The sequence below is a fragment of the Pseudophryne corroboree genome, chromosome 5 (assembly GCF_028390025.1).
Source record: "Pseudophryne corroboree isolate aPseCor3 chromosome 5, aPseCor3.hap2, whole genome shotgun sequence".
Taxonomy (NCBI): domain Eukaryota; kingdom Metazoa; phylum Chordata; class Amphibia; order Anura; family Myobatrachidae; genus Pseudophryne; species Pseudophryne corroboree.
This window is the reverse complement of record NC_086448.1, coordinates 527,989,441-527,997,148: the sequence shown is the minus strand read 5'-3', so window position 1 is coordinate 527,997,148 and position 7,708 is coordinate 527,989,441.

Genomic DNA, 7,708 nt, shown 5'->3' with positions numbered 1-7,708 from the left:
TGCAGTGTCAGACAGGATGGCGCTTCAAAAAAATTGTCCCCAAACAGCACATGATGCAAAGAAAAAAAGAGGCGCACCAAGGTTGCTGTGTGACTAAGCTAAGCGACACAAGTGGCCGACACAAACACCTGGCCCATCTAGGAGTGGCACTGCAGTGTCAGACAGGATGGCAGATTTAAAAAATAGTCCCCAAACAGCACATGATGCAAAGAAAAAAAAGAGGTGCAATGAGGTAGCTGTGTGACTAAGCTAAGCGACCCAAGTGGCCGACACAAACACCTGGCCCATCTAGGAGTGGCACTGCAGTTTTCTAGCGAGAGGATGAGTGCTTCCATCCTCATGTGAATCTGAACCACTAGCCATGAACATAGACCAAGGCCTCAGCCGTTCCTTGCCACTCCGTGTCGTAAATGGCATATTGGCAAGTTTACGGTTCTCATCAGACGCTTTTAATTTTGATTTTTGGGTCATTTAACTGAACTTTTGTTTTTTGGAGTTTACATGCTCTCTACTATGACATTGGGCATCGGCCTTGGCAGACGACGTTGATGGCATTTCATCGTCTCGGCCATGACTAGTGGCAGCAGCTTCAGCACGAGGTGGAAGTGGATCTTGATCTTTCCCTATTTTAACCTCCACATTTTTGTTCTCCATTTTTTAATGTGTGGAATTATATGCCAGTATCAATAGCAATGGCCTACTACTATATATACTGCGCACAACTGAAATGCACCAAAGGTATGGATGGATAGTATACTTGACGACACAGAGGTAGGTAGAGCAGTGGCCTTCCGTACCGTACTGCTATATATACTGGTGGTCACTGTCAGCAAACTGCAAAACTAAAATGCACCACAGGTATAGAATCTAGATGGATAGTATACTTGACGACACAGAGGTAGGTAGAGCAGTGGCCTTCCGTACCGTACTGCTATATATACTGGTGGTCACTGTCAGCAAACTGCAAAACTAAAATGCACCACAGGTATAGAATCTAGATGGATAGTATACTTGACGACACAGAGGTAGGTAGAGCAGTGGCCTTCCGTACCGTACTGCTATATATACTGGTGGTCACTGTCAGCAAACTGCAAAACTAAAATGCACCACAGGTATAGAATCTAGATGGATAGTATACTTGATGACACAGAGGTAGGTAGAGCAGTTGCCTTCCGTACCGTACTGCTATATATACTGGTGGTCACTGTCAGCAAAACTCTGCACTGTACTCCTCCTATATAATACTGCTGGTCCCCAGTCCCCACAATAAAGCAGTGTGAGCACAGATATATGCAGCACACTGAGCACAGATATGGAGCATTTTTAAGGCAGACAACGTATAATACTGGTGGTCACTGGTCAGCAAAACTCTGCAATGTACTCCTCCTATATAATACTGCTGTTCCCCAGTCCCCACAATAAAGCAGTGTGAGCACAGATATATGCAGCACATTGAGCACAGATATGGAGCGTTTTTCAGGCAGACAATGTATAATACTGGTGGTCACTGGTCAGCAAAACTCTGCACTGTACTCCTCCTATATAATACTGCTGGTCCCCAGTCCCCACAATAAAGTAGTGTGAGCACAGATATATGCAGCACACTGAGCACAGATATGGAGCGTTTTTCAGGCAGAGAACGGATAAAACTGGTGGTCACTGATCAGCAAAACTCTGCACTGTACTCCTCCTATATAATACAGCTGCTCCCCAGTCCCCACAATTAAGCAATAAGCACAAATATTTGCAGCAACATTAATAAACGGAGAGGACGCCAGCCACGTCCTCTCCCTAACATTTCCAATGCACGAGTGAAAATGGCGGCGATGCGCGGCTCCTTATATAGAATCCGAATCTCGCGAGAATCCAACAGCGGGATGATGACGTTCGGGCGCGCTCGGGTTAACCGAGCCATACGGGAGAATCCGAGTATGCCTCGGACCCGTGTAAAATGGGTGAAGTTTGGGGGGGTTCGGTTTCCGAGGAACCGAACCCGCTCATCACTAATACTGTATATATATATATATATATATATATATATATCTATCTTAGAGATGAGCGGCGGGCACTTTCGTGTTTTGGTTTTGGTTCCTCACGCATGTTTTAGTTTTGGATTGGTTTTGCCAAAACCACCCTTTCGTGTTTTGGTTTTGGATCTGGATGATTTTTGAAAAAAAACATAAAAACAGCTAAAATCACAGAATTTGGGGGTAATTTTGCTCCTACGGTATTATTAACCTCAATAACATTCATTTCCACTCATTTCCCGTATATTCTGAACACCTCACAATATTGTTTTTAGGCCAAAAGGTTGCACCAAGGTGGCTGTATGACTAAGCTAAGCGACACAAGTGTGCAGCACAAACACCTGGCCCATCTAGGCGTGGCACTGGAGTAGCAGACAGGATGGCACTTTTAAAAAACTAGGCCCTAACAGCACATGATGCAAAGAAGAAAAAGAGGTGCAAGATGGAATTGTCCTTGTGCCCTCCCACCCACCCTTATGTAGTATTAACAGGACATGCACACTTTAACAAACCAATAATTTCAGCGACTGGGTCAGCCACATGACTGTTGTTTGTTTGGGCCCCAACCAAAAAAGAAGCAATCAAACTCTCCTTGCACAAACTGGCTCTACAGAGGCAAGATGTCGACTTCATCCTCATCCTCTGATTCCTCACCCCTTTCACTGTGTGCATCCTCCTCCTCACAGAGTATTAATTCGTCCCCCCTGGAATCCACCATCACAGGTCCCTGTGTACTTTCTGGAGGCAATTGCTGGTAAAGGTCATTCCAGAGGAATTTATAATTCATTTTGATGTACGTCATCTTCTCCACACTTTGTGAAAGTAACCTCCTACGCTGATCGCAGACAAGGTTACCAGCTGCACTAAACACTCTTTCGGAATACACACTGGAGGGAAGGGGGGGGGGGGGAGGGGGGGGCAACTTAGGTAAAATAAAGCCAGTTTGTGCAAGGGCATCCAAATTGCCTCTTTTTCCTGCCAGTATACGTACGTACTGTCTGACATGCCTACTTGGATGCTGTCATTCATATAATCCTCAACCATTCTTTCAATGGTGACAGAATCATATGCAGTGACAGTAGACATGTCAGTAATCGTTGGCAGGTCCTTCAGTCCGGACCAGATGTCAGCACTCGCTCCTGACTTCCCTGCATCATCACCAGCGGTGGGCTAGGAAATCTTATCCTTTTCCTCGCAGCCACAGTTGCGGGAGAAAGCGAAGGAGGAGCTTCTGATGGGTCACGTTCCGCTTGAGTTGATAATTTTCTCACCAGCAGGTTTTTGAACCTCTGCAGACTTGTGTCTGCTGAAAAGAGATACAACATAGGCTTTAAACCAAGGATCGAGCACGGTGGCCAAAATGTAGTGCTCTGATTTTAACAGATTGACCACCCTTGAATCCTGGCAAAGCAAATGAAGGGCTCCATCCACAAGTCCCAAATACTTTGCGGAATTGCTCCATCTTAGCTCCTCCTTCAATTTCTCCAGCTCCTTCTGCAAAAGCCTGATGAGAGGAATGACGTGTACTGACTTCACATGTGGCAATTTCGAAGGGTTGGAGAACCTTGCACAAGACGGAAATCATTCTCCACTGCGCTTGAGTCAGGTGCATTACCCCTCCTTTGCCTATATCATAGGTGGATGTATAGGCTTGAATGGCCTTTTGCTGCTCCTCCATCTTCTGAAGCATATAGAGTGTTGAATTCCACCTCGTTACCACCTCTTGCTTCAGGTGATGGCAGGGCAGGTTTAGGAGTGTTTGCTGGCGCTCCAGTCTTCGGCACGCAGTAGCTGAATGTCGAAAGCGGCTCGCAATTTTATGGGCCACTGACAGCATCTCCTGCACGCCCCTGTCATTTTTAAAAAAAATTCTGCACCACCAAATTAATTGTATGTGCAACATGGGACGTGCTGGAATTTGCCCAGATGTAATGCAAACACAATATTGATGGTGATGTCCGATATCACAAATCCTCAGGAGAGTCTAAGTGGGGTAAGCCATTGTGTGATGATGTCCCTCAGTTTCCGTAAGAGGTTGTCAGCAGTGTGCCTCTTACGGAAAGCGGTAATACATAGCGTAGCCTGCCTAGGAACGAGTTGGTGTTTGCGAGATGCTGCTACTGGTGCCGCTGCTGTTGTTGCTGCGGGAGGCAATACATCTACCCAGTGGGCTGTCACAGTCATAGTACTTAATCTGCCCTGTTCCACTTGTCCACATGTCCGTGATTAAGTGGACAGTGGGTATAACTGCATTTTTTAGGACACTGAGGACACTTATTCTGACGTCTCTGTACATTTTTGGTATTGCCTGCCTAGTGAAGTGGAACCTAGATGGGATTTGTTACCAGGGACACACTACCGCCATCATTTCTCTAATTCCCACTGAACTAATAGCGGATTCTGGACGCATATCTAACACCAACATAGCTGTGAAGGCCTCAGTTATCCGCTTTGAAACAGGATGACTGCAGTCACATTTCGTCTTCCTCACAAAGGACTGTTGGACAGTCAATTGCTTAGTTGAAGTAGTAAAAGTGGTCTTCCAACTTCCCCTCTGGGATGACGATCGACTCCCAGCAGCAGCAACAGCAGCAGCAGTAGGCGTACCACTCAAGGATCCTCCAGAGGAATCCCGGTTAGGGGAGGACTCCTCAGTATTGCCAGTGACATGGCCTGCAGGACTACTGTAGTTCCTGACTGAGGAGGAAGTTGACGTTGAGGGAATTGGTGGTGTGGCTTGCAGGAGCTTGGGTACAACAGGAAGAAGGGATTTAGGTGTCAGTGGATTGCTTACGCTCTTACCCAAAGTTTCACAACTTGACACTGACTTCTGATGAATGCACAGCAGGTGACGTATAAGGGAAGATATTCCTAGGTGGTTAACGTCCTTTCCCCTACTTATTACAGATTGACAGAGGCAACACATGGCTTGACACCTGTTGTCCGGATTTGTGGAGAAATTATTCCACACCGAAGAGGTGGCTTTTTTGGTATTTTGCCCAGGCATGACAATGGGCTTATTCATCCCACGGACAATAGGTGTCTCCCCCGGTGCCTGATTTAAACAAACCACATCACTATCAGAATCCTCATCTTCAGCTTCCTCCTCAGCACCAGCAACAACTGTATCCTCATCCTACTGTACTTCAACAGTGACATCTTCAATTTGAATATCAGGAACTGGACTGTGGGTGCTACTTCCAGCACTTGCAGAGGGCGTGCAAATGGTGGAAGGAGCCACCTTTTCCCGTCCAGTGTTGGGAAGGTCAGGCATCGCAACCACCGTCTCACTTGGACTCTCCTTGGGGATTTGTGATATTATCTTAGAACGCACAGTTCTTTGCTGTGCTTTTGCCAGCTTAACTCTTATCATTTTTTTAGCGGGAGGATGAGGGCTTCCATCGTCATGTGAAGCTGAACCACTAGTCATGAACATAGGCAAGGGCCTTAACTGTTCCTTGCCACGTGTCGTAAATGGCATATTGGCAAGTTTACGTTTCTCCTCAGACCATTTACATTTTTTTGGGGGGGTCTTTTTACTGAACTTTGGCTTTTTGGATTTTACATGCCCTCTACTATCACACTGGGCATCGGCCTTGGCAGGCGACGTTGATGGCATTTCATCGTCTATGTCATGACTAGTGGCAGCAGCTTCAGCACTAGGAGGAAGTGGTTCTTGATCTTTCCCTATTTTATCCTCCAAATTTTTGTTCTCCATTATTTTTCTAGAGTTATATAGCAATATGCGGTACAGGAGAGGGTGCCTCTACACCAGACAGGGCAAACCCTGTGAAAATTATTTGGATTAAATATTAATAACCCCTCTATTTGGAGTAAATAATATACAGCACAGGACAGCACCACTGAATTTATATGGCAGCACCACTGGACTGGATTTATACGGCAGTACCGCTGGAATTAAATTTCAGTATCACTGGACTTATACAGCAGAACCACTGAACTGGATTTATACGGCAGTATCACTGGACTTATATACCAGTACTACTGGAATTATACGGCAGTATCACTGGCCTTATACAGCAGTACCACTGGACTGGATTTATACGGCAGTATCACTGGACTTGTACGCCAGAACCACTGAAATTATACGGCACTATCACTGGATTTATATGGCAGTACCACTGGACATATACGGCAGCACCACTGGACATATACGGCAGCACCACTGGACATATACGGCTGTATCACTGGAATTATATGGCAGTATCACTGGAAATATATGGCAGTGTCACTGGACATATACGGCAGTACCACTGCACATATACAGCAGCACAGGGACACCACCTGCAATGGAATGGACTTATACAGCAGCACTGGACATATGGCAGCAGAGGACACCACCACTGTGACTGGACTGATGCAGCACAAGGCACTACCACTGTACTGATGCAGAACAACACAGCACCACTGCAATGGACTGGACTTATACAGCAGCACTGGATATATGGCAGCAGAGCACACCATCACTGTGACTGGACTGATGCAGCACAAGACACTACCACTGTACTGATGCAGGACACTGAGGATGGAGACATGTCCTCTCGCTACAATCTCCAATGCCGGAGTGAAAATGGCGGCGACGCGCGACTCCTTATATGGAATCCAAACCCCGCGAGAATCTGACAGCGGGATGATGACATTTTGCCTCGTTCTGGTTTCTGAGTCAGGTGGGAAAACCTGAGCCTGACTCGGGTAGTGAAGTTCGGGTGGGTTCGGTTCTCAGGGTTCTCAGGGAACCGAACCCGCTCATCTCTTATATATATATATATATATATATATATATATATATATATATATATATATAGGTATGATCCCTCCTTATAGTATCTGATTCTGAATCGGACACAAGTGAGCCTTCCTTGTGTCTTTTGCTGCAGTTGCGTCTGCGACTATATGCTAATGCGGCTACAATGTCCTTTTCTGGTGTACATTCATGCATGCGAATATGCAAGGACAGACACCCACTTTCAGTGTCTACAGGTATGCAATCATGCTTTGTGCATCTTTAAATGCCACCATTGGTCGCACAATTGAAAATTTCACCAGCCCTATGCTAGGTACAGATCATCTGTTTGAGTATGGCGTCCAGTGTAAACAGTTGACACGCCCATCAACACTCTCATGTCACTCCTATATCACTATCATACTATGTTACATCTGCGTCTGGTTAGCCAACCCCCTGCAACCACCAGTGAACATTCAATGCATTTCTGATACATTTCTTGGTGCATGCATCTGAATATGTACTGCTGCTCTTTTCAAACACTGGCCCTCATTCCGAGTTGATCGGTCGCAAGGCGAATTTAGCAGAGTTACACACGCTAAGCCGCCGCCTACTGGGAGTGTATCTTAGCATCTTAAAATTGCGACCGATGTATTCGCAATATTGCGCTCACAAACTACTTAGCAGTTTTAGAGTAGCTTCAGACTTACTCTGCCTGTGCGATCAGTTCAGTGCTTGTCGTTCCTGGTTGACGTCACAAACACACCCAGCGTTCGCCCAGGCACTCCCACCGTTTCTCCGGCCACTCCTGCGTTTTTTCCGGAAACGGTAGCGTTTTCAGCCACACGCCCCTGAAACGCCGTGTTTCCGCCCAGTAACACCCATTTCCTGTCAATCACATTACGATCGCCGGAGCGATGAAAAAGCCGTGAGTAAA